This window comes from Nycticebus coucang, chromosome 18 (genome assembly GCF_027406575.1).
Source record: "Nycticebus coucang isolate mNycCou1 chromosome 18, mNycCou1.pri, whole genome shotgun sequence".
Classification (NCBI taxonomy): Eukaryota; Metazoa; Chordata; class Mammalia; order Primates; family Lorisidae; genus Nycticebus; species Nycticebus coucang.
The window spans coordinates 1,002,934-1,029,192 of NC_069797.1; the positions used below are offsets into that span (position 1 = coordinate 1,002,934).

The 26,259-nt window shown below is 41.6% G+C and overlaps 2 pseudogenes across 1 annotated transcript; both read left to right on the forward strand.

Annotated features, from left to right (window-relative positions):
• The window catches only part of LOC128570204 (sodium/bile acid cotransporter 7-like), a 124,759-nt pseudogene that overhangs the window by 19,243 nt on the left and 79,257 nt on the right, over positions 1 to 26,259 (forward strand).
• LOC128569609 (NAD kinase-like) lies at positions 5,622 to 6,967 on the forward strand (annotated as a pseudogene). Its single transcript, XR_008375428.1, has one exon. The product of XR_008375428.1 is annotated as an NAD kinase-like (transcript).

Below are 26,259 nucleotides of genomic sequence, written 5' to 3' on the forward strand. Positions count from 1 at the left end.
AAAAAAGAAAAAAAGAATAAGCAGCTCCCCAAAGGTTGGGCATGCCCATAGTTGAGAGTTCAAAAATGAGGCAGTGGTGAGAGACAAAAGTAAATAGTTTCTTAGAACCAGCTTGTAGAAGGCCTGCACTACTGAGGTGAGGAGTTTGAGTTTGAAGCTGTGGATGACGGAGAGAGGGATAGCGCTCCTAAAAGTGCTGAACAGGAGAAGAACATGTTAAAACGTGACCATGAAGGAAGATTAGTCTGATAGCATTATCCTGGGTTTATTATTAGAAGAGTAGTACTTGGAATCTCAGTATGCTAAATAAAACAAGCATACAATTCTCACCATAAGCTGTTAAACTTAAAGGAGTATGCACTTGCTCCAATTCACTTAGAGAAAGCTTTTCTTTAGCTCAGTTTTGTCTCTTTCCTACTCCACAATTTGAAAATACCCACTTAGTATGTTAATTTGAGGGAGTTGTGTATTCCTGCCTCAGAATCATGTTTCAGTCATCGAAATAAAAGTGTTTTGAGCAATACTCCTTCCATGCCTTGCTGTGTGAAAGGGACAGAGTGTAGGTAGAGTAAACATTCAGCAGGCATTTGTGGGTGTCCAGACTTGGATAAAAAGCATGTAAATGGGAATGGCGGTGGTGATGGAATGCTTTTTGAGGAGCAAGTGGGACCATATATAACTCCAAAGATTCAAACTGGATCTTTAGGAAAAAACTGATCTCATTCACAGAAATAGGTTAATAAAGAGGGGAAATTGATATTTTAGAAATTATATAAATTCAATCTATAGATTTATTGTATAACATGGTGCCTATATGTAATAATAGTATATTATATACTTAAAAACTGCCAAGAGAGTAGATTTTCTATTTTTTTTTTTTTTTTATTGTTGGGGATTCATTGAGGGTACAATAAGCCAGGTTACACTGGTTGCATTTGTTAGGCAAAGTCCCTTTTGCAATCATGTCTTGCCCCCAGAACTTCTATGTTTTTATCACACACACAAACCCCCAAACAACTGTGAGGTGATGGATATGTTAATTAGCTTGATTGGGGTAGTCATTTCACAATGTACACGTACATTGGTCTGATAAGTTCGTGAACTGATCCTAGAAAAATTGCTACACACCTCACTGTTGAATCACTAAAGTCACCTTTTAAGTAGTTCCCTTGGGAAGCTACATACCAATGCCGGTGCCTAGTCCACCCTTCAAAGCAATTTGGGAACTCTCTGGAATGACCATCAGAGTGGTTGTCATATAAGGTCTAAAAATTAAGTTTGCGAACTTGCCACCAATGTTGGCAGGTTCCCTAACTTTGGTATTTTAGTGTCTCACAGTTGTGTTTATGTCAACATGTGGCAGTGTTTGCTGAGTGGTGTTCATTATTGTTGTTGCATGTTTTTATGTGCCATACAATGACAGCTCTAATGATCTTTCCAGAAAAAGAGTTCCTCAATTTCTTTGAAGGGGGGACGAGGCACTGGCATTGGGGCATATCTTCCCAAGTGGAGTACTTTAAAGGTGACTGTAGTGATATTCAGCAGGGAGGTATATAGCACTTTTTCTAGAATGAGCTCATGAACCTAATTGCCCAACCTGGTATATGAAGGTTACCATGAAAATTTTGAGAGAGACTGTGTGTTATGGTCCATTATTTCATTTCCAAGAAATACAGTTGTTAGCCGGGCGTTGTGGCGGGCGCCTGTGGTCCCAGCTGCTTGGGAGGCTGAGGCAAGAGAATCACTTAAGCCCAGGAGTTGGAGGTTGCTGTGAGCTGTGTGAGGCCACGGCACTCTACCGAGGGCCATAAAGTGAGACTCTGTCTCTACAAAGAAAGAAAAAAACAAAATTTAAAAAAAAATTTAAGAAATACAGTTGACAGCAGCATCCTCTCAGATACCCATGCGAGTTCCAGCTTGCTCACTTTATTGGTGTTGCAGGGAGGGCTTCATTTGTTTCCATCTGAGAGGCACTCAGGCATCAGCTGTGTAGATGGGAAGAGAGAACTTTTGCATGATGATTTTCTACAATTTTAAAAGTGGGTTAAAGTCTCAGAGTTTGGAGCATTTATAACAGGCTTTCAGGACCTTTCTCCTTCCCACATGACAATTTTTGGTGGTTTCTAGAATTTAGAAAAGGCCAAATTTTACTGAAAGACAAGGAAAGGAGTGGACACCCAGCAACTGCTGTGACTGAGGAAAACATTGCTACTGTGGAAAAATGGTTCGTGAAAACAATCCAGTGACATTTAAGGACGCTGAAGTGGCACTACAGATTGGATCACTGGTGGCGTCTAAAATCCTGCAAGATTATCTTGAAGTTGGTAAAGTTTCATCCCGATGGATGCCTCACACTTTGACAGATGAGCAAAAGCACATCCACACTGAATGGTGTGAAGAAACGCTGGCCACGTCTGATGGAGGGAAGTGGAGATGCGCTTCTGACATCGTTACTGGTGATGAAACCTGGAGTTACTAGTTTGGTCCAGAGAATAAGCATCAGAAATGTGGATTTCTTTTCCTAATGATAATCCACCAACAAAGGTGAAGGGGCCCTGAAGTGCTGGGAAGAAAATAGCAGCAACTTTCTTCTCCAAAAGCAGTCATGTTGGATCCGTTCCTCTGCAGGAACAAAGGACTGTCACTGCACAGTGGTGCACGACAGTGTGCCTACCCAAAGTTTTTAGGAAGCTTCAGGAATAGCAGATAAGAACAGGAGTTCAGGGGACTAACTTCGACCATGACAATGTATCTGCCCACACAGCTGACATCGCCATTTAGTTCCTGGAGTCCACAGAGTCCTGGCCTGGCCTCAGGTGATTATTTCCCGTTCCCCACAGTAAAAAAGTGTGTACATGGAAGAAGTTTCTCCAGCCCTGTTGAAGCTGTTCACATCTACAAAAGTGAAAGGAGTGAAAAGAGTGATTTCACAAATGGTTTACAAGAATACACAGGTGCACAGACTGTTACAGTGACTATATTGAGAAAGTACAGGTGGTAATCAAAATGATTTTACATTTCTTGGTTTTTGTGAATACAAAATTTGTGTAAGTGTCCCTCATACTTTCAAATTTACCTTTTTAGTCCTAGCTGACATTCCCAAATTCATAACTGCCTTGACTGCCTTGACTCAAACTAAGCATGTCTAATATCGGATATATATTTCCTTTTTTTCTAGCTTTATTGAGGTTTAATTAACAAATAAATATTGCATACGTGGTATTCCTATATGCTGAAAATAAAATTTGAAAGGAAGTGGGAGAGCCAGCAAACAACCAGAATGGGCTGGTTGAAAAGACAAGAGACAAATTATAATGAGGAAGTAATTATGAAGGTAACCAAGAAAACAGAGTGCCCTGAGAAGCAAGAAGGTACACAAAATGAATATGGAAAAAGGTTTTGGATCTGGTGGTTTGGACATCACTGTTTTGTTACCATTGCAGGCCCATGGGCTCTCCCTGGAATAGACATTAAGAGGCAAAGGGAGAGTCACAAGCAAAGCTTTTTTGAGGCTCATGTTTGAACACAAGGGAGAAAGCACAGAGGAAAAATCCTCAGTCTGGCTCCTGGAGGGGAGAGTTATAAAGAGGCAGGAAAAGGGTGATGTGTACCTAGGTAGAGGTGGAGATTTTCTTGTGCTTATGTAGTTTTATTACGTGTGTTGTATGTCTCATTAGCATTTTAAATCTCCACCCCAAGCATGGTTTTTAGCATTAAAATGAGATAATAATGAGGGAAAGTGGGGTAAAGCCAGTGTGAGCGGCTGTTTAGCTTGAGGTGGTTAGATCCAGATAGGTTTGGTTTCTTTGCAGCCACATTCCTTATCAGCAAATGCCAGCATCTTGCTTTGGTCATTTTGGAAAACATTAATCAAGAGACAGATTGTGGATCCCCCTCCTTTTTGGGGTATGAGCTGAATTCCAGTAGCTAGGAGGTCAATTTTTGTTTTCCTCTAAAGTAATTAGGCTGGGTCATGCTGTCTTGTGTTGCCTCCCTTGGTTAGACATAAGGCCTGAGTCCTGTCCCTGTGTTGTCTAATTACTTTTAAGGTTGCAACTTTTACTAGTAGAGGGGTACAAGTTCCATTTTAGAGGAGTAAAGAGAAAATGATGTATGGGGCCCTGGAGTAGAGTACTCTTTAAAGAAGGTCAACAGAGAGTTACAATGAAAAAAGTAGGATTGGCTCGGTGCCCATAGCTCAGTGGTTATGGTGCCAGCCATAGTCACCGAGGCTGGTGGGTTCGAGCCCAGCCTGGGCCAGCTAAAACAACAATGACAACTGTAACAAAACAATAGCTGGGCGTTGTGGTGGGTGCCTGTAGTCCCAGCTACTTGGGAGGCTGAGGCAAGAGAATCACTTAAGCCCAAGAGTTTGAGGTTGCTGTGAGCTGTGACTTAATGGCACTCTTCCAAGCCTCACATAGTGAGACTCTTGTCTCAAAAAAAAAAAAAAAGAAGGAAAAAGCAGTATTGTATCTTCAGGAGACAATAGTAATAATTTTGTTACCTATATTTGTATATTGTTTCTTCTGCCTCTTTGAAGGCAAGAACATCTTAATGTTGTTTTCTTTCTTTCTTTTTTTTTTTTTAATACTTGGTGTAGGATCCTACCCATAGAAGGCACATGTATTCAATATATAGTTTAGGGATTTTTTTTAAAGATGGAGAGATAAGTAGATTCTCTTTTTGTACATAGAAGTGAAGAGGTCATAAGTGAGAGAAAGTTAGAAAAGGTACAGATATGCAAAGTATCTGAGAGAATCTGTTTCTAGTGTTGGTGGTTGGGGGAATAGAAGGCACAGAGGCTGGAGAGGGAGATCTAGGTAAGTCTTTCACCCTGGATGTCAGAATAAAAGTTTAACCCTAGACAACCAGCTTTGTGAGCTTGGACAAGTTATTTAACTTCTCTCTTAACTTCAATTTGTAATAAAATGAGAATAATAATAGTATTTATCTTAAATACTTTTGAGGAATAAATGAAATCATACATATATAGTATCTAGAATACTATTACAATTGGTAAATGTTTAATAAGTATCAGGGATGAAAATAGTGGAACATAAGAAAGGCTCAGAGATTAGGAATTCATAATAGGACAGACTACTTTGAGTGTCACTTGGGAAAATAGACCTTAAAAGAAGACTATGTTATACTGAATGGAATCAAAATGGAAATTCCATAAAACATATTTTATTATGCTTCAGTCAAAATAAATTAAAACATTTTTTCTTATTTCAGAGAGAATGTAAATTCATTGCATAAAGATTAGACAGTATGTTCTTACAAAAATGAATATAAGTACAATTGACCCTTCAACAGCTCTGGGTTTAGGGGAGCTGGTCCCTAGTACAGTTGAAAATTCAAATATAATTTTGATTTCCCCAAAACTTAACTACTAATAGCTTCCTTGTGGGCACTGGGCCACCGCGGTGCATTGTTGCTCGGCGGCACCGGTGCTGGTCCGGGTGGCCATGGGGCAGCAGGTGGCCAGGGCACGGAGGGCCAGGTAGCGACGGCCAGTAGTGGGGCCTGCAAGGTTGGTCCGGCGTGTAGATGCCCCGCAAGTGCCCACAGCTAATGGCATCAGTGTTTTTTCTGACTGAAGTTCTCATTTATCGACTATGGAAATGGAACAAGAAAAAATGCCTGTGAACAAGGAGCTGTGTCCAGATTCGGCCACGTACTGCTGTTCTGTGTGCCATGGCGAGGAGGCCTGGAGCTACGGCCACCCCATCCGGGGCAGGGCCAAGTTATGCAGTGTGCCTCTCCCAAGCCAGGGAGCACCAATGAGTTCAGGAGGACATGCTCTCTGCATGGGCCTTGCCCAGTGACCACCTTTGGACCAAAGGCCTGCGTACTGTAGAACCCTCAGACCATCATGCACATTCAGGACCCTGCAAGCCAGCAGCTGGCATGGAGCAAATCTCCAAAGAGTGTTCTGGTGGTCAAGAAGGTTCGCGATGCCAGCCTGCTGCAGCTGTTCAAGGAGCTCTGCACATACCTCATGGAGGAGAGCAACATGGTTGTGTATGTGGAAAAGAAGGTGCTGGAAGACCCTGCCATTGTGAGTGATGAAAACTTTGGGGCAGTGAAGAAGAAATTCTGCACTTTCCGAGAAGATTATGATGACATTTCCAATCAGATAGATCTCATCATCTGGCTGGGAGGGGATGGGACCCTGCTGTATGCATCCTCTCTGTTCCAGGGCAGTGTGCCTCCAGTCATGGCCTTCCCCCTCGGCTCCCTGGGCTTCCTGACACCTTTCGCCTTTGAGGACTTTCAGTCTCAAGTTACCCAGGTGATAGAGGGGAATGCAGCTGTTGTCCTTCGGAGTCGGCTGAAGGTCAGGGTGGTGAAGGAGCCCAGGGCCAAGAAGGTGTCCATCCACAACAGGCTCAGTGAGAACAGCACACCCACTGCAGGCCTGGATGCGGAGGCCGGGCAGCAGGCCATGCAGTACCAGGTCCTGAAGGAGGTGGTGATCAACAGAGGCCCCTCCTCATACCTGTCCAATGTGGACGTCTACCTGGACGGACACCACATCACCACAGTGCAGGGCGATGGAGTGATCCTGTCCACCCTCACGGGCAACACGGCATACCAGCCATGGCTAGAGCCTCCATGATCCACCCCAACTTGCCAGCCATCATGATCACACCCATCTGCCCCCACTAGCTGTCCTTCTAGCCCATCGTGGTCCCCGCAGGGGTCGAGCTGAAGATCATGCTGTCACCAGAAGCACGGAACACAGCCGTGGGTGTCCTTTGACGGCCGGAAGAGACAGGAGATCCGCCATGGAGACAGCATCAGCATCACTACCTCTTGCTACCCGCTGCCCTCCATCTGCGAGCGAGACCCCATGAGCGACTGGTCTGAGAGCCTGGTGCAGGGCCTGCACTGGAATGTGCGCAAGAAGCAGGCCCACTTCCCCGAGGAGGAGGAGGGCGAGGGTGGGTGTGTGAGCTAGGCTGAGCTCCTGTGCGGGCACACCGGCCAGAGCCCCGAACCCTCCTGGGTCTGCATTTCCCTTCCTGCTTTCCCGTGCGCTCTCCGGGCACAGACCAACCTGTATGTGTGCATGTGTGAACACGTCTGTCTCTCGCCATCGGTCACGAGCCGCCTCTGTCATTGGAAAAGCCTGCATCTGCATTTGTTGACCAGATCAGCTGTTTTTCTTTTAATGTTTTAAATTGATGTCTTTTTTACATTTCTAATGGAGCAAAGTGAGAACTGGGCTGAGGACTGTCTGCACAAGGCCCCCTGCTGGTCTTGGTGCTGGTTGCCTGTGACCCACCCTCACCCACCCCCAACCACCCCGTGATTCCACAAGTCAGTCTACTGAATCAAAAGGTCAAGAAGACTTCATCTGTCCTTTGATGTTGAAAAGAAATGTCTCCACCAAGAATCTTCTTCATCTATGATGCTTCTGCCCTTGGGCCTGCACTTCCTGAAGCTCTTCTGGGGGAGGATCTTAGGCAAGCCACAGCCCAGAGGGGTCTGGGTGCCAAATGCGAGGCAGGCTGCTTTGCCCTGGTTTCTGGAGAGTGCTGGGTGCGCCCCTACCCTTCCTGCTCAAGTCAGCACCAAGTCTTTCTGGACTCCCCAGCGCTGAGCCAGAGGCCTCTGGTCCCCTCCCAGAGCTGCTGTGTGGCCCAGCGTTCCCAGAGGGCTGTCAAGCATTCTGGGCTGACACACATTCCTCATGCAGCTTCAGCTCCCAGGAAGATGTTTTTAATCCTACATATACTTTGTAGAGATTCTTATAAACTTTCTGAAGTACTTACGTACATATTTTCTTGTACACACTTTTGTGAAGACTCTGCTGATGTTTACACTGTGTCCTGCCTGGTGCTGTCCAGTCTCTCGCAGCCCTGATGGTCCAGGAGAGAGCCGTGTTTGAGCCGGACAATTGCGAGGAGAATTTTGAGACAAAACTGTGAGGGTACTCCTATGAGCCCCCTGCAGAGAACCAGGAGTCTCTTGAATGAGTGGTGTGGTGCCTGGGGTGTGGTCTGCACATGGGAGCAGCACCCTGGTTGCTTTCCGGCAGGAGTCCCAAAGGCAGGAGGCTGTTTTTGAGTAGCTGCTCTTAGAGGTTTGCCCAAGAGATCACCCCTCTCATCATTCAGTGGTGAGAACAGGAGAATGAGGACCCTTTCATGAGGTGCAGGTCATGCCCTCAGCATCGATGAAGTTGAGTGTCTGAAGACGCTGAGTATGATTCTGGGCAACACTGAAGTGGCAGAGGGGCCCCCCGGGTCCTGAGTCTTCCCATGACACTGAGTGCCAGCAGGACCTCCACCTGCCACCCACAGGCTGAGGGGAAGGGGCCCCAGTACCTCAGTTTTAGGCCCAGAGACAGTGGTATTTGGAATTTCAGTCCCTTATCTAAACAAAAAAGCAAATGCTAAATTTTGTCCTAAAGCAGTACGAGATTGGAATTGGAACGATCTAGACAATTCTAGATTTTTGAAGTGAATCTTAATGTTTCATATTGTTAATATCTTAAAATTTGTTAAATGTTGAAAGCCTTACTACTATTTTCAGATCCTTTCAATAAACAGACTTGTTAAAAAGAAAAAAATAGCTTCCTTGTGACCAGAAGCCTTACCTATAACCCTATTATTATCATTAATATATAATAATATCACATATAACATAAACAGTTAATGTATGTGTATTCTGTGTGTTATATGCATTGTATACTGTATTCTTAAAGAAAGCTAGGCAAAAGAAAACATTATTATGAAAAGCATAGGAGGCTCGGTGCCTGTAGTTCAAGCCGCTAAGGCACCAGCCACATACACCAGAGCTGGCAGGTTTGAATCAGCTCGGGCCTGCCAAACAGCAATGACAACTATAACCAAAAAATAGCTGGGCATTGTGGCAGGCGCCTATAGACCCAGCTATTTGGGAGGCTGAGTCAAGAGAATTGCTTAAGTCCAGGAGTTGGAGGTTGTTACTCTACCCAGGGTAACAGCCTGATGCTCTGTCTCAAAAAAAAATTAAAAAAAGCATAGGAAGAGAAAATAATTTTACTTTTCATTAAGCGAAAGTGGATCATTTATTTTATGGGTCTTCATTCTTATCACCTTCATGTTGTATAGGCCAAGGAGGAAGGAGGAAAAGGAGGGGCTAGTTTTGCTCTCTCAGGGGTGGCAGAAGTGGAAGAAAATCCACCTGTCAGTGCATCCTCACAGTTCAAATCTGCGCTGTGCAAGGGTCAACTTAATCCGTAATCTTAATCACTCAAAATCTAAGTCAGATGCTCTCTGGCATCTATGCCCTGTGTGAACTTTTCACTTAGGCCAGTTATTTGATCTCCTGGAAGGTATATTCTATATGAATTTTAACTTTTTTTTATTTTTAGTACTTACATTTACTACTCATAATTAATTTCATTTGCTTGAGATGCAATTTATTGTCTATTTTAAAAATAAGATAGAAATAAGATAATTTATTTTCTATCTTAAGTATAAGGTAGAAATAATACAATTTATTTTCTATCTTAAACATACAATAATCTATCTGAGAGAATAGATGTGTGATTTTGGGAATACATACCTAATTTAATACCAACCAAATTGGATACTAGAATTTACTACACAGTCTGAATGCAAGAAATATCTGATTGTGTCATGCCTGTTTCTGTGATATGCAGTATTACAACATGAAAATGTCTTTTATGAAATGAGAGTTTTGAAAGCCCAAGTGCCCATCAATCCATGAATGGATTAATAAATTGAGGTATATGTACACCATGGAATATTATGCAGCCTTAAAGAAAAATGGAGACTTTACCTCTTTCATGTTTACATGATGGAGCTGGAACATATTCTTCTTAGAAAAGTATCTCAAGAATGGAAGAAAAAGCATCCAATGTACTCAGCCCTACTATGAAACTCTGCACTCTCCTCTAGTATCTTTATAGTTTCATGTCTTAAGTTTAAATCTTTGATCCAGTGAGAGTCTATCTTAGTTAATGGTGAAAGGTGTGGGTCCAGTTTCAGTCTTCTACAGGTTGCCAGCCAGTTCACCCAGCACCATTTGTTAAATCTTTTCCCCACTGAATGTTTTTAATTGGCTTGTCAAAGATTAAATAACGGTAAGTAGCTGGGTTCATCTCTTGGTTCTCTATTCTGTTCCAGACATCTACTTCTCTGTTTTTGTGCCAATACCATGCTGTTTTTATCACTATTGATTTGTAGTATAGTCTGAGGTCTGGTAGCGTAATTCCTCCTGCTTTGTTTTTATTTCTGAGTAATGTCTTGGCTATTCGAGGTTTTTTCTGATTCCATATAAAACGAAGTATTGTTTTTTCCAGATCTTTAAAGTATGACAGTGGAGCTTTAATAGGGATTGCATTGAAATTATATATTGTTTTGGGTAGTATGGACATTTTAACAATGTTGATTCTTCTCAGCCATGAGCATGGTATGTTTTTCCATTTGTTAATATTTTCAGCTATTTATTTTCTTAGAGTTTCATAGTTCTCTTTATAGAGATCTTTCACGTCCTTTGTTAGATAAATTCCCAAATATTTCATCTTCTTTGGCACTACTGTGAATGGGATAGAGTCCTTAACTGTTTTTTCCACTTAACTATTGTTGGTATATATAAAGGCTACCGACCGATTTATGAATGTTGATTTTGTAACCTGAGATGCTGCTGTATTCCTTGATCACCTCTAAGAGTTTTGTAGAAGAGTCCCTAGTGTTTTCCAGATATACAATCATATCATCTGTGAAGAGCGAAAGTTTGATCTCTTCTGACCCTATATGGATACCCTTGATCGCCTTTTCTTCCCTAATTGTGGTGGCTAAAACTTCTATTACAATGTTAAAAAGCAATGGAGACAATGGGCAGCCTTGTATGGTTCCTGATCTGAGTGGAAATGATTCCAATTTAACTCCACTCAGTATGATATTGGCTGTGGGTTTGCTGTAGATGGTCTCTATCAGTTTAAGAAATGTCCCTTCTGTACCGATTTTCTTAAGTGTTCTGATCATGAAGGGATGCTGGATATTATCAAAAGCTTTTTCTGCATCGATTGAGAGAATCATACGGTCTTTGTTTTTAAATTTGTTTATGTGCTGAATTACATTTATAGATTTACGTATATTGAACCAGCCTTGAGACCCTGGGGTAAAACCGACTTGGTTATGATGTATAATTTGTTTGATGTGTTGCTGGATTCTGTTTGTTAGGATCTTGTTGAATATTTTTGCATCTATATTCATTAGTGATATCGGTCTATAATTTTCTTTTCTTGTTGGGTCTTTTCCTGGTTTGGGGATCAGGGTGATGTTTGCTTCATAGAACGCGTTAGGTAGTCTTTCTTCTTTTTCTACCTTTTGGAACAGGTTGAGCAATATAGGTACTATTTCCTCTTTAAAAGTTTGTAGAATTCTGACATGAAACCATCTGGTCACGAGCTTTTCTTTTTTTTTTTTTTATTGTTGGGGATTCATTGAGGGTACAATAAGCCAGTTACACTGATTGCAATTGTTAGGTAAAGTCCCTCTTGCAATCATGTCTTGCCCCCATAAAGTGTGACACACACTAAGGCCCCACGCTCCTCCCTCCCTCCCTCTTTCTGCTTCCCCCCCATAAACTTAATTGTCATTAATTGTCCTCATATCAAGATTGAGTACATAGGATTCATGCTTCTCCATTCTTGTGATGCTTTACTAAGAATAATGTCTTCCACTTCCATCCAGGTTAATACGAAGGATGTAAAGTCTCCATTTTTTTTAATAGCTGAATAGTATTCCATGGTATACATATACCACAGCTTGTTAATCCATTCCTGGGTTGGTGGGCATTTAGGCTGTTTCCACATTTTGGCAATGGTAAATTGAGCTGCAATAAACAGTCTAGTACAAGTGTCCTTATGATAAAAGGATTTTTTTCCTTCTGGGTAGATGCCCAGTAATGGGATTGCAGGATCGAATGGGAGGTCAAGGTTGAGTGCTTTGAGGTTTCTCCATACTTCCTTCCAGAAAGGTTGTACTAGTTTGCAGTCCCACCAGCAGTGTAAAAGTGTTCCCTTCTCTCCACATCCACACCAGCATCTGCAGTTTTGAGATTTTGTGATGTGGGCCATTCTCACTGGGGTTAGATGATATCTCAGGGTTGTTTTGATTTGCATTTCTCTAATATATAGAGATGATGAACATTTTTTCATGTGTTTGTTAGCCATTCATCTGTCATCTTTAGAGAAAGTTCTATTCATGTCTCTTGCCCATTGATATAAGGGATTGTTGGCTTTTTTCATGTGGATTAATTTGAGTTCTCTATAGATCCTGGTTATCAAGCTTTTGTCTGATTGAAAATATGCAAATATCCTTTCCCGTTGTGTAGGTTGTCTCTTTGCTTTGGTTATTGTGTCCTTAGCTGTACAGAAGCTTTTCAGTTTAATGAAGTCCCATTTGTTTATTTTTGATGTTGTTGCAATTGCCATGGCAGTCTTCTTCATGAAGTCTTCCCCCAGGCCAATATCTTCCAGTGTTTTTCCTATGCTTTCTTTGAGGATTTTTATTGTTTCATGCCTTAAATTTAAGTCCTTTATCCATCTTGAATCAATTTTTGTGAGTGGGGAAAGGTGTGGGTCCAGTTTCAGTCTTTTACATGTAGACATCCAGTTCTCCCAACACCATTTATTGAATAGGGAGTCTTTCCCCCAAGGTAAGTTCTTGTTTGGTTTATCGAAGATTAGGTGGTTGTAAGATGTTAGTTTCATTTCTTGGTGTTCAATTCGATTCCAAGTGTCTAGGTCTCTGTTTTTGTGCCAGTACCATGCTGTCTTGACCACTATGGCTTTGTAGTACAGACTAAAATCTGGTATGCTGATGCCCCCAGCTTTATTTTTGTTACAGAGAACTGCCTTAGCTATACGGGGTTTTTTCCGGTTCCATACAAAACGCAGAATCATTTTTTCCAAATCTTGAAAGTACGATGTAGGTACTTTGATAGGAATGGCATTGAATAGGTAGATAGCTTTGGGAAGTATAGACATTTTAACAATGTTGATTCTTCCCATCCATGAGCATGGTATGTTCTTCCATTTGTTAATATCCTCTGCTATTTCCTTTCTGAGGATTTCATAGTTTTCTTTATAGAGGTCCTTCACCTCCTTTGTTAGGTATATTCCTAGGTATTTCATTTTCTTTGAAACTATGAAGGGAGTTGTGTCCTTAATTAGCTTCTCATCTTGACTATTATTGGTGTATACAAAGGCTACTGACTTGTGGACATTGATTTTATATCCTGAAACATTACTGTATTTTTTGATGACTTCTAGGAATCTTGTAGTTGAGTCTTTGGGGTTCTCTAAGTATAAGATCATGTCATCAGCAAAGAGGGAGAGTTTGACCTCCTCTGCTCCCATTTGGATTCCCTTTATTTCCTTGTCTTGCCTAATTGTATTGGCTAGAACTTCCAGCACTATGTTGAATAGTTAAGGAGACAGAGGACAACCTTGTCTGGTTCCAGTTCTAAGAGGAAAAGCTTTCAGTTTTACTCCATTCAGTAAAATATTGGCTGTGGGTTTGTCATAGATAGCTTCAATCAGTTTTAGAAATGTGCCACCTATGCCTATACTCTTCAGTGTTCTAATTAGAAAAGGATGCTGGATTTTATCAAATGCTTTTTCTGCATCTATTGAGAGGATCATGTGATCTTTATTTTTGCCTCTGTTAATATGGTGGATAACGTTTATGGACTTGCGTATGTTAAACCAGCCTTGCAACCCTGGGATGAAGCCTACTTGATCATGATGGATGACTTTTTTGATGATAAGCTGTAATCTATTGGCTAGGATTTTGTTGAGAATTTTTCCATCTATATTCATGAGTGAGATTGGTCTGAAATTTTCCTTTTTGTTTGGGTCTTTTCCTGGTTTTGGTATCAGGGTGATGTTTGCTTCATAGAATGTGTTGGGGAAGATTCCTTCTTCCTCAGTTTTTTGGAATAATTTCTGCAATACAGGAATAAGCTCTTCCTTGAAGGTTTGATAGAATTCTGGAGTGAAGCCATCTGGACCAGGGCATTTTTTAGTTGGAAGCTTTTTTATTGTTTCTTTGATCTCAGTGCTTGAAATTGGTCTGTTCAGGAGGTCTATTTCATCCTGGCTAAGTCTAGGGAGAGGGTGTGATTCCAAATATTGATCCATTTCCTTCACATTGTCAAATTTCTGGGCATAGAGTTTCTGGTAGTATTCAGAGATGATCTCTTGTATCTCTGTGGGATCAGTTGTTATTTCCCCTTTATCGTTTCTGATTGAGGTTATTAGAGATTTTCCTTTTCTATTTCTAGTTAGTCTGGCCAATGGTTTATCTATTTTATTTATTTTTTCAAAAAACCAACTCCTTGTTTCATTAATTTTCTGAATGATTCTTTTGTTTTCAGTTTCATTGATCTCTGATTTGATTTTGGATATTTCTTTTCTTGTACTGAGTTTAGGCTTAGATTGTTCTTCTTTTTCCAATTCCATAAGATCTCTTGTGAGATTGTTTATGTGCTCTCTTTCTGTTTTTCGAATGTAGGCATCTAAAGCGATGAATTTTCCTCTCAAAACTGCTTTTGCAGTATCCCACAGGTTTTGGTAGCTTGTGTCTTCATTGTTGTTATGCTCAAGGAAGTTAATGATTTCCTGTTTTATTTCTTCCTTCACCCATCTGTTATTCAACAGAAGATTGTTTAGTTTCCATGCCTTTGGGTGGGGTCGAGCATTTTTGTTAGAGTTGAGTTCCACCTTTAGTGCCTTATGGTCTGAAAAGATACAAGGTAAAATTTCAATTCTTTTGATTCTGTTGATATTTGTTTTGTGTCCCAGGATATGATCAATTTTGGAGAATGTTCCATGGGGTGATGAGAAGAATATATATTCTTTATCTTTGGGGTGGAGTGTTCTATATGCGTCTATCAAGCATAGTTGTTCTAGGGTCTCATTTAAATCTCTTATATCTTTGTTTAATTTCTGTTTAGAGGATCTGTCCAGCTCTGTAAGAGGTGTGTTAAAGTCTCCTGTTATGATGGTATTATCAGATATCATATTGCTCAGACTGAGTAAGGTCTGCTTCAAGAATCTGGGAGCATTTAAATTGGGTGCATAAATATTTAGAATTGAAATGTCTTCTTGTTGTAGTTTTCCCTTGACCAATATAAAGTGACCATCTTTGTCTTTTTTGACTTTAGTTGCTTTAAATCCACATGTATCTGAAAATAAGATTGCAACTCCTCTTTTCTTCTGAATTCCATTCGCCTGAAAAATTGTCTTCCAACCCTTGACTCGGAGCTTTAATTTGTCTTTTGAAGTCAAGTGTGTTTCTTGCAGACAGCAAATGGATGGCTTGTGTTTTTTAATCCAGTCAGCCTATCTATGTCTCTTCAGTGGGGAATTCAAGCCATTAACATTTATGGAGATAATTGATAAGTGTGGTAGTATTCTATTCGTCTTATTTGGTGAGAGTCCATTGGTTAGTTTTATCTTTTGCATCAGTGTGGAGGTTAGGTTCTGTCCTTTGATTTCTGAGTTCTTAGTTTGCTGCTGATCTATTGTGGTGGTCAGTGTGCAGAACAGGTTGAAGTATTTCCTGTAGAGCTGGTCTTGTTGTGGCAAATTTCCTCAATGTTTGTATATCTGTAAATGATTTGATTTCTCCATCAATTTTGAAGCTTAGCTTAGCAGGGTACAGAATTCTGGGCTGAAAATTGTTCTGTTTAAGTAGATTGAAGGTAGATGACCATTGTCTTCTTGCTTGGAAAGTTTCATTAGAGAAGTCTGCGGTCACTCTGATAGATTTGCCCCTGTAGGTCAACTGGCACATACTCCTGGCAGCTTGCAGAATCTTTTCTTTTGTCTTGACTTTGGACAGGTTCATCACAATGTGTCTTGGAGAAGCTCGGTTAGAGTTGAGGCGACCCGGGGTCCGATATCCCTCTGAAAGCAGTGTGTCAGACTCTTTGGTGATGTTTGGGAAATTTTCTTTTATAATATTGTCTAGTATGGCTTCCATTCCTCTGGGGCATTCTTCTTCCCCTTCTGGAATTCCTATAACTCGTATGTTGGAATGCTTCATAAAGTCCCATAATTCTGACAGTGAACGGTCTGCTTTCTCTCTCTTCTTTTCTGCCTCTTTTACTGTATGAGTTATCTCAAGAACTTTGTCTTCTACCTCTGAAATTCTTTCTCCAAGCTTTTCTTGTCAGGGAGGTTTTGTATGGTTGATGCTATTTCCGAACTTGATATGGGCCTGTTCAACATTTCCACTTGATTCTGGCTAAGTCTTGGAAGGTGACGTGCTTCCAAGTATCGTTCAATTTCCTTCAGATTTTCATATTTCTGAGAATACAGTTTTTTGTAATATTCATTAAGGATTTTTTTGATTTCTGAGGAGTCTGTTGTTATTTCGTCTTTATTGTTTCTGATTGATGAGATTAGAGATTTTACTCTTTTTTTCCTGATTAGATTGGCCAAAGTTTTATTGACCTTTTCGAACAACCAGCTTTTTGATTTATTAATCTGTTGTATTATTCTTTTGTTTTCAATTTCATTTAATTATGCTCTAATTTTGGTTATATCTTTTGTTCTATTGGGTTTGGGGTTGGAATATTCTTCCTTTTCCAGTTGCTTGAGATGTCCCATTAAGTTGTTAACGTCCTCTCTTTCCGTTCTCTTGAGGAAGGCTTGCAATGCTATAAATTTTCCTCTTAGAACTGCCTTTGTGGTGTCACAGAGGTTCTGATAGTTCGTGTCTTCATTGTTGTTTTGTTCCAAAAAGTTGGCGATTTATTTCTTAATCTCATCTCTGACCCAGCTATCATTCAGCATAAAGTTATTTAACTTCCATGTTTTTGTATGAGTATGCAGATTCCTGTTGTTACTCAGCTCAAGTTTTATTCCATGGTGGTCCGAGAAGATGCATGGAATAATTTCTATTCCTTTAAATTTACTGAGGTTAGACTTGTGACCTAAGATGTGATCGATTTTGGAGTAAGTTCCGTGGGCTGATGAGAAGTATGTGTATTTAGTTTTGTTGGGATGAAATGTTCTGTAGATGTCTGCTAAATCCAAATGTTGGATGGTTAGGTTTAAATCTAAGATTTCTTTGCTCAGCTTCTTGTTGGAGGATCGATCCAACACTGCCAAAGGAGTGTTGAAATGTCCGAGTATTATGGAGCTGGAGGAAATCAAGTTGCTCATGTCTGTTAGAGTTTCTCTTATAAATTGAGGTGCATTCTGGTTGGGTGCATAGATATTAATAATTGAGATCTCATAGTATTGAGTATTACCCTTAACAAATATGAAGTGACCATTCTTGTCCTTCCTTACTTTTGTTGGTTTAAAGCCTATTGTATCTGCAAATAAAATCGCAATACCTGATTTTTTCTGATTACCATTTGCCTGAAATATGGACGACGATCCTTTCACCCTGAGTCTGTATTTATCTTTTAAGTTAAGATGTGACTCTTGTATGCAACAGATATCTGGCCTGAGTTTTTGTCTCCAGTCAGCTAACCTATGCCTGTTTAGAGGATAGTTTAAGCCATTCACATTAATGGAGAATATTGATAAGTCTGTTGAAGTTTTGGGTATCGAGTTTTTCAAAAGTCCAGTGGACATTTTTTATCCTTTCGCCAGTGTAGAAATTGGAGTTTGATCCGAAGTTTCTGAGTGAGTTTTCTTTTGTGGTATAGGATTGGGTTGGTCATTATGGAGGATAGGTCTGAGAATATCCTGAAGAACTGGTTTGGTTATGGCAAATTTCTTCAACATATGAATGTCATTAATAGCTGGGCGTTGTGGCCGGCGCTTGTAGTCCCAGCTACTGGGGAGGCTGAGGCAAGAGAATCGCTTAAGCCCAGGAGTTGGAGGTTGCTGTGAGCTTTGTGAGGCCATGACACTCTACCAAGGGCCATAAAGTGAGACTCTGTCTCTACAAAAAAAAAATATATATATATATATATATGAATGTCATTAAAGTATTTAATTTCTGCATGATAAATGAAACTCAGTTTAGCTGGATACAAGATCCTGGGTTGAAAGTTATTTTGCTTTAGGAGATTAAAAGTCGGTGACCACCCTCTTCTGGCTTGAAAAGTTTCAGCAGAGAGATCTGCAGTCATTCTAATATTCTTCCCTTTTTTTTTTTTTTGGCCGGGGCTGGGTTTGAACCCGCCACCTCCGGCATATGGGACCGGTGCCCTACTCACTGAGCCACAGGCGCCGCCCTGAAGGTAATGGTTTTCTTTCTCCTGGCAGCTTTGAGGATTTTCCCCTTCATATTAACTTTAGTGAAGTTAATTATGATATGCCTGGGGGATGTCTTATTGGGGTTGAGTCGTGCTGGGGTTCTGAAGCTGTCCGCTATCTGAATTTCAGAATCTCTAGGCATGTCTGGAAAATTCTCTTTCATAATTTCATGCAGAAGGGCCTCTGTGCCCAGCGAGGCCACTTCATCTGTTTCTGGAACTCCTATGATTCGGATATTCGCCTTCTTCGAATTATCCCAGAGCTCTCTGAGAGAATAATCCGTTTTTGCTCTTCATTTCTCTTCCTCTTTGAGAGTTTGGGAGCGTTCAAAGTCTTTATCTTCAATGTCAGAAATCCTTCTTCTGCTTGCCCATTCTGTCTGTTGCTGAGGGATTCTACTGTATTTTTCATATCTTTGAGGGCTGCAAATTCTTGCTTCAGTGTGTCTAAGTCTTTGGTGGCTTTGTCTTTAAATTCGTTAAAGTCTTGAGACAACTTTTAAATTTCTACTCGAATTCCCAATTCCACTTTGTTAATCTTGTCTGCAATCCAAATTCTGAATTTTATTTCTGACATCTCAGCCAGTTGTTTATGAATGGGATCTTCAATTGCATCTGCCATATCTTTCCTTGGGGGTGGGGGTTGATCTATTCTGGTTATTCATGTTACCAGAGTTTTTCTGCTGATTCCGCACCATGGTTGTTTTACTCCCTCTGATTTTTTCCCCTGGGGCTTGTTTTCACCTGGTTTCTGTTCCACCCTAGTGAAACAGATACTCTGGATTGAAGTCTCAGCTGTGGAGAAATATCAGCATTTAAGTCACCCCACCTCCCACCGGCAAACAATTGGAAACGAAAAATCAAACCTTCCTACCGCCGTGCACCCAGGGCACCACCTGATTTGTCCTCAGGCGATTGGTTCAGTTCAAAAAGTCCAAATCAATTGTCTCAGTCTGCACCTGTCTCGGGTGAGAGAGTTTAAGAGGTCTCTGGGAACTGGATCACAGGGTTCTGGTGACTACTCTGGTGTGGCTTGCTCCAGTGCTGCGTGGAGTCAGGAGGAGCCACCCAGCCAATAGATCAGTCTGGGAAGGTTGCTGCCTCCTTCCCCACCTTGCACCACTGTCACACCCAGTCACTGATTGCCCTGGGGTTGGCTGACCCAGTTGCCTGTAGTGAATTGGTACTCCAGGAGTTTGTACGTGCCTGAATCACAAGGAAGTCTGCCAGGCCGCTGCGCTCTGTCTCTCTCTAGCAGGGGGAGGTGAGGCCTGACAACCTCGGGCACTTGATGAAGTTTGGGGGGTTTTCACTCAGGTCCAGTCTCGCCCCTGATTAATGTTACTGACAGAACAGAACAGAACAACTTTGCGGTTCCCCTGCAAAAGAGAAGCTGAATTGAGTTCCAAATCAGCTTGTCTTTGCTCTTGTATTGTTTATAGGCTGACGATCCCCTGAGGGCCAGGTGCATCTTAGGTTTAGTAAAGCGGACCTCTGGGTCAGTCCTGCCCTGGGAGTTTCCCTGGTTTACAAGTTGGAGTAGCCTCAGGCAAATCCTATACTCAGAGTCTCTGGTTGCCCAGGGAGACAGGGGGTGTGGCTTCAGAATATTCGGTAGTAAGCCGTATTGCTAGCAAAAGAGGGCTGCTGTTTTATGGCTCAGGCAACCTCTGCTCCGGTGTAGCTCCCTTCTGGCCAACCTTCCTCTCTCCGCTCCTGTACCCCAGAGTCTGCACCAACTGGCTGCAGCCCAGCACTGTCTACACCCCTCGAGCAATCGCCCAAGATTCTGGACCCCTGGGGGACAGGCCTCCAGACCTTGGAGCAAGAGCAGAGGGGAGTGTGGGGAGTGCTGGGAGCCTGGGTTGCAGGCAGAGAACACACACAGCTTTACACAGTTTTATGCCTGGCCATATTGTCACCAAAAGATGGCTGTCGCACTGTGCCTCAGGGAACAAGCACTCAGGTGCGGTTCCCTCTCTGCCGACCAGAACTGGCCTCCAGACCTCAGTGTGAGTAAAGGGGAGCGCTGGGAGCTCCCTGGGAGAATTCCAGGTAGAGACTATATACAGTTTATACAGTTTTATGCCTGGCAGGAGGATGCCGTGGCACCCTAGTAGGGGAGATAGGTCCAGTTTTTAGAGGGTCTCTCCCGTGGAATGTAGTGGGAGGACTTTTGAACTCTGCCCGATTGTTTGTGGGGCACTCTGAGCCATTCTCATGTGGGAGGGGACTCCCGTCGGCTTGGTGATGGATTTTGTACCTTTTGTTTATATCCTTGTGGTCGCAGCTCACTTCACCGGGGTTGACGTGCATTCTTCAACCTTCTCTCTTAGTGCAGCTCAAATCCACCAGGTTACTTGCTGAATTTTTGTCCTTTAACTCTCCTACTGGATGGGAGCCTCTGTGGAAAGCTGGCTTCAGTCAGCCATCTTGTCTCCTCCCCTTAAATAACTTAAAAAATAAAATCACCCATGCCTGGAACAGAATGAAAGCTTAGAACTCCTATGTTTGCAGCATCTTCCAAGCCTGCTGACTCACGTACAATTGTCTAAATCCAACAGGATATGTGTATCAGTAAACATTCTCTTATTTTCATTTGCTCAGCTCTGCTACTTTAGAATACTTAAGAAATCTGTTTGTAATTGAAAATATTTATAATTGGATTTTCTTTTATTTTTCAGTTTACAGACAGTAGGTTGCATGCCTCCTCCTGTGTCTTAGGCAGTGATTTTAACCAAGGCAGTTGGTGGAAATGAGGTAAGTCCTGGGCGCTAACTTTGCTTAGGCATAAGTGTATGCTGAACATTTATTTTGTTCAAAACTTAGGTTTTGAACATGAAGGGGTCATGTTGCAGGAGACTCATGACTATAACAGCTTATGAAAGAAGCAGGTGTATTCATATTATTAGAATGATGCTAAAATTGATCATGATGAGATGAATTGAGGATTTTTTTTGTTGTTGAGACAGAGTCTCACTATGTCGCCCTCAGTAGAGTGCTGTGGCATCACAGCTCACAGCAACCTCAAACTCTTGGGCTTAAGTGATTCTCTTACCTCAGCCTTCCAAGTAGCTGGGACTACAGATGCCCACCCCTGTGCCTCGCTATTTTTTGTTGCAGTTGTCATTGTTGTTTAGCTAGCCTAGGGTTGGGTTCAAATCTGCCACCCTCGGTGTATGTTGCTGTAGCCATAACCACTGTGTTACGGATGCCGAGCCAGGAATTGAGGATTTCAAAGAGAAGAGCATAGGAGATGAACGAAATAGAGATGGTGAATTTTTCTACCTCAGTGGGAAATTGGAAGACAAAGGATATAGGAGTCCCAGGAAAGAGACTTTTCATTCAAGACTCATAGACTGAGGACACATGCTATTGGTGAATCCTTAATTTCTAAATTTTTTTTTAACAAACTAAAGAGACTTGATGTGTTTAATGGCTAGTGAAAATCACATAAAAAGGAGAAATTAGGCCAGATTTCTAAGATGAGTCCAAAGAAATTACCCAACTTTGAGGGGACTGGCAAAAGAATTGCATTTGTTTATCTAGGTAGCAATTGTCCATTTCAGAAGCTTTTTATAGGTGATTCTTTCTTTTCATATGAAGGGCCCATCTTTTATGATAGCTTATTCCTCCTTTTCATCCTATATTGTCTTATTCAGAAAAGATATTGTTGAATGAGGGAAGGCATAATGGGTTCCCAATTTAGTTCATGCTTAGGATTATGTGTTCTTGACATTTATTTTCATTTTCATCCACTTGATGCTTTCCAAAAATATTTCCTGAATACCTGCTGTATTTTTTCTAAAACAGGTTTGTTGAAATATCATTGACATATAGTAAACTGTATGAATCTGTAGTTTAATATTTTGACATATGTGTACCCTGGTGAAATCATCACCGCAATCAAGATAGTGAACGTATCTGTCAACCTTTCTGAGTAATTTAAAAAGAAAGAGGTTTATGGCTCGGCACTCAAGGTACAATGGTTATGGTGCCAGCCACGTACACCAAGGGTGGGCAGTTCAAACTCAGCCCTGGACAATTAAACAACTGCAACAAAAAAAATAGCCGGGTGTTGTGGCAGGCACCTGTAGTCTCAGCTACTTGGGAGGCTGAGGCAAGAGAATTGCTTAAGCCCAAGAGTTTGAGGTTGCTGTGAACTATGACGCCATGACTCTCTATCGAGGGTGACATAGTGAGACTCTGTCTCAAAAAAAAAAAAAAAAGGAGAAAGAAGTTTATTTATCTTACAGTTCTGCAGGCTGTACAAAAAGCTTGGTGCCAGAATCTGTTTCTGGTGGGGACCTCCAGGAAGCTTCCAATCATGGCAGAGGGGAAAGGGGATCAGGAGTATCATATAGCAAGAGAGGACGCAAGAGACAGAGGAGGAGGCAAGGGAGAGAGAAGGAGAGTGCAGGCTTTTCAGCGTTCTCATCTCAGGGGAATGAATAGAGTGAGAACTGGTTACCAAAAGGATGACACCAAGCCTTTCAGGAGGGATCTTCTATGACCCAAATACCATCTGCCAGGCCCCAGCTCCAACACTGGGGATCACATTTCAACATGAGGTTACGAGGGGACAAATATCCCAACGGTATCACTGTCACCCTCACAAGTTTCCTGTGTCCCTTTGACATCTCATCCTTCTGTTCTTCTTAGCCCTCCCTTTCTCCAGGCTCTGACTGACCTGCTTTTTGTCACTATACATCAGTTTGCATTTTCTAAAGTTTTATATAATGGAGACATATGGTGTATATTCTTTTCTCTCTTTCTCTCTCTCTCTCTTTTTTTTTTTTTTTTTTTTGGTCTTGTCTGGCTTCTTTTATTCAGCATAATTATTTAGAGATCCATCTAGGTTGTGTTTATCAATAGTTCAGTCCTTTTTTATTGCTGAGTAGTGTATGTTGTGTGGATATACCACAAATTATGTATCCATTCACCTGTTAATGGACATCATTTGGGCAGTTTCTAATTTTTGACTGTGAATATCTATGTACAAATCTTTAAGTGGACATATGTTTTCATTTCCTTGTCAATGCCTAGGAGTGGAACGGCTGTATCATTTCATAGATATAGATTTTAGTACCTCTCAAGAAAACAAGAATTATCTATAAGTAATGATAGATCTCCTATAAGTAGCTTCTGATATGGACAGTTTCTATCAATATCCAAGCACTCTTGTTTTGCCACATATGTATGTTTAAAACTTTTAAAGAAATTGTCAAACTGTTTCCCAAAGTAGTTACACAATTTAGTATTCCAACTAGCAGTGAATGAGAGCGCTAGTGCTCGACTTCCTAATTAACACTTTGTCCTGTATTGTTAGTCTTTTTAATTTTTGCCATTCTAATTTGTGTGTAGTGCTGTCTCATTGTGGTTTTAACTTAATTTGCATTTCCCTGTGACTAATAACGGTGAGCATCTTTTCATGTACTTATTTGCTTTCCGTATGTCTTCACTGATGAAATGTCTATTAAGTCTTTTGCTCATTTTAAAAAATTAGGTGGTTTGTTTGCTTATTGATAAGCATTGAGAGTGTTACATATTTTGGATATAAATACTTTATTAGATAATATGCTTTGTAAATATTTTCTACTGGTTTGTATCTTGTCTTGTCATTTTCTTATCAGTGTCTTTTGAAGCAGTGTAGTAGTGGAGGCAGTAACAATGATTGGATTCTAGGTGAATTTTCAAAGTATAGGGTGTGCTGATAATTGGATGTGGAGTGTGAGAGAAAAAGAAGGGCCAGAAGGCCTCCAAGGTTTTTAAATGAGCAGCTGAAAACATGAAGTTGCTGAGATAGAGAAGAGGACTTTGTGAAAGCATGTTCAGGGACTACTAGCCTAGGGGGATATGCCCGCATCCTGAAAATTTCTCACTTGCTACATGTCCCATGTGGGTCTTGGGAAGATCTTTGGCAATCCCAAGGAACCCTACTTGATTGAGACTCCACCATCTTGTAGGTACACCATCTGGACAGAACACAGAGCATTTACAGTTGCCACAGCAAGAGAGAAAGACTGGAGAACCACAAATGGGATTTTCACTGCCCAGGTTAGCAGTGATAAATGGTACTTGTGCTCATATTCAGTTGCCCGGAATAAGTCATATGGCCATTCATGTGGCCTGGAGGAGAGAAAAACTGGATGTTGGTGAATACTTGCAGTATCAGTGGAATGGGCAAAGATCAGGAGTTTTTTTTTTTTTTTATTGTGTTAAGATGCCCATTATGTATCCAAGTGCAAATGCCAACTCAGAATTAGAGATTACAGTTGTAGTTCAGTTCCAAAGATGTAATGTAAGGAATCATCAGTGAGAAAATGGTATTTAAGCTGGGTGTGGTGGGTCATGCCTGTAATCCTAGCACTCTGGATTGCCTGAACTCAGCAGTTCCAGAGCACCCTGAGCAAGAGTGAGACCCTGTCTCTAAAAATAGTCAGGCATTGTGGCAGGCGCCTGTAGTCCCAGCTATTCAGGAGGCTGAGGCAAGAGGATTACTTGAGCCCCAGAGTCTGAGATTGCTGTGAGCTGTGGTACTACAGCACTCTAGCCTGTGGCAACAGAGTGAGACTCTCGCTCACCCTCCCTCCCCCCCGCCAATGGTATTTAAAGCCCAAATTGGATGAAATTACTTGGAAAGAGAACATAAATGTAAAAGTGGGGAAGCTCAAGGATCCCCATTCAGGTTCAGGGAACCCTGGGTCCCTCCAACATTGACAAGTCAAGGTACTGAGGAATAATCAGGAAAGACAACAGAGAATTAGTGAGAGAGAAGGAAAAACAGGAGAGCACAGTGTTGAGGAAGCCAAGTATCCTGGAAGCCATGTGAAGAAATTGTTTGAAGGAGGAGGTTCTGATAAGCTGTGTAAAATTATGCTGTGAGAAGTTATGCTTACATAAGTTAAATTCTGAGAATTAACCATGGTAACCTGACCAGAATGGTTTTGGTGGCACACTGGGACAAAACCTTGTTTGGAGTGAGCATGAGGAAGAAATGGGTAAAGAAGAATTAGAGACAGGAGGTCTGTTTTAGAAATAGGTGCCTGTTTTCAGGTTCTTTGTGATAAAAGGGAAGGGAGAAATGAGGCTTTATTTAGAGGTCGATGTGAGGTCAGGGTTTTTTACAATGCAGAGATGTCTGTTTCTGTCATGATGAGAATGGCACAGTAGACAGTAAAGTATTGCTAGAAGAGAGAGAGTGCTGACGGAATGGATCTGATCAAATGAGGGAGAATGGTATTGGCTGGAAGGGTTTCAGCAGGAGCTGGGACCATAACAAGAGGAGGGAAGGCAGGGTGTGAGGAGCAGAGGGGTAGACTTGGGAGTGCTCTTCTGGTGCCTCTATTTTCTTAGTAGGAAGAAAGGTCAGCATCTGAGAGTAATGATAGAGTAGGTAACACAAATGTTTGAGAAGAGAGGAGAAGGTGTAAGATTTCCATCAAGATAAGGAGAGTGCGTTAAATTTAGAGTGTGGTAGGATCGCCAGGTGGCCCTGAGGACCCAGCTAAGATCCATGGATGTGCATTTAAAGTGAATCCAGTCATCATGGTTATAGGTCTTTTCTCAGTCACATTTAGCTTGGTGGTGTAAGAATGGAATCGGCAAATAGTTGGATTTAACCAAAGGTTTCATTATTTCTATTTGCCACATATTTATTTACTTTGATTTGCCACATATTTGTTTATTTATTTTGAGACAGAGTCTCACTTTGTTGCCCTCAGAACAGTGTCATGTCATCATAGCTCACAGCAACCTCACATGCTTGGGCTCAAGTGGTTCTCTTGCCTCAGCCTCCTGAGTAGGTGGGACTTCAGGCGCCCGCCACAACTCCCGGCTCTTTTTATAGACGTGGTCTTGCTCTGGCTCAGTCTGATCTCGACCTCGTGAGCTTAAGCAACCCACCTGTTTCGGCCTCCCGGAGTGCTAAGATTACAGGTATGAGACACCAGGCCTGGCCTTTACTTTTTAGAGACAGGATCTCACTCTTGCTCAGGCTGGTCT